Consider the following 1,817-nt stretch of genomic DNA (forward strand, 5'->3'; position numbering starts at 1 on the left):
CGGGGGCCGCCGGAGGGACAGCGAGGGGAGCTGCGCGGCCGGTATTTAAGGGAGCGGGCAGGAGGGCTGCGTGGGACAGACACGCACCTGCGTGTCCCCCGTTTTCCCGGCTGTGGGCGGGGGACAGACACCTGTCGCCGCCGCTGCTGGTGCTTACCGGGGCAGCGAACAGCTTAGGAGCAGTTTGGAAACAAGTTGCTACGCAAATGGAGGCCCTTTTATAAATTCCACATGCTGAAAAAAACACAAGATTGAGAAAAAACGATACGTCTGTCACGGCGATGCGTTAACCTCCAGTGCTCCGGAATACACATGCTCGGCTTTTGGAGGTCAGGGTTGTACACAGGGTTAGGGGGTGCCTGTTCCGTGCGCTCAAACAAGAAAGCTGGGTGAGGGAAGTGCCGTCCAGTCTTCACTTCTGCAATGTCTTGTCTGTGCATATATTTCAAAATGAAAACGATTTTAATGCTATAATAGTACACCGTAAATGTTCTGTTTTCATCCAGAAGAGAGTGTATATTTGTGGTTTAAATTATGCATGCCTCCTTCTGTGGCAGCAGTAAATACTGCCATTTTTTTTGAGATGTAAAAGCAGACATTGAGCAATGTTTTCTGTAACAAAAATAAGGGAGGGTGTAACAAATACCACCCCAGGATGTTGCAGAGTAAGCTGAACTGTCCACGCAGTTCAAATTGAGCAGAGAAAGACCTGTTGGTGCCTGGCTTGTGATTTCTGATGGTGAGGAGCTACAGCTACCAGTAGTATAACTTTATTTGCAAGTTTCCTAAGAAAGCTACTAAATTATTACATTGTGTAAATATTTACATAGTACATCCTTTATAACTCACTTGGCCACTGTGGATTCTTCTGCAGATTGAAAGAAAATGTTACTGAGATAAAAAAAGACCAGATTTGTTAATTCACAGTTCTACCTCTGAACTCACATCCCACGACATTGTGAATGCTCAAGGAAGAAAAGCAATGCTGCACGAGGTCAAGGTGCTTTTTTGTAACAGTTTTGTGATGGTGGATGAGTTCCCGTCCTAGACCCACCAGTTAATTCTCCCGCCAAGCTGCTTTTTGGGAACCGGGTTCTCAGCCCCTGCAGGCTGCAGCCACCCCCAGATTTTGTCACGCGCTCACCTCTGTCTCTTGCTGTGCTGAAGCTCCACCACTGCTTTCATGACCCTTTCACAGTCCCTCTGTCCACTCCTGATTGCCTCCCAAGGTGAAGTGACGGACTGGTCATCCGGACAGACAGATGTAAAACATTTTGATTTTTGTGAAGCCCTTGACACCTGCAGCTCTCATCCCCTTGGCTGTTCCTTACTTACGGCTAGAAGCAGCCTGAGTCAAACGTGCCTTTGGCTGGGATGTGAGATGGATGGCAACCGAGAGCAGGGCCCTCAGGGAGACCTTGGCCTCTGTAGGTCAGCCACCCGGGACTTTTCCCTCCCTGCGTTGCCATTCTCCTGGGTTTACAGCCTCTGTGGCGCCCGATGAGAGGTTGGCCATGAGAAAGGAATGTGCTGAATCTGCCAGGGAGGGAGGTGGACTCTGCCCCTCCTCAACCCCAGGCACGAGCAGCCGGGTGGCTCTGCAGATCGTGGAGGAAGCCGCTGCCTTTCTGCGCCGCTGGAGAGAAGGTGCAACCCTGCTGTTGCCACTCACACTTTGCACCTTCTCACCTTCTTGATGCGACCAGCGTCAGTATTGATACCTGTCCGTGTGGTCACCCCTTGTGTAGCGTAGCACACGTGTGTCTCAACTGAGCCATTACAACATGGTCAAAGGATGCTGCTGCGAGGCAGGCAGC

The sequence above is a fragment of the Apaloderma vittatum genome, unplaced genomic scaffold, assembly GCF_000703405.1.
Source record: "Apaloderma vittatum isolate BGI_N311 unplaced genomic scaffold, ASM70340v1 scaffold31830, whole genome shotgun sequence".
Taxonomy (NCBI): Eukaryota; Metazoa; Chordata; class Aves; order Trogoniformes; family Trogonidae; genus Apaloderma; species Apaloderma vittatum.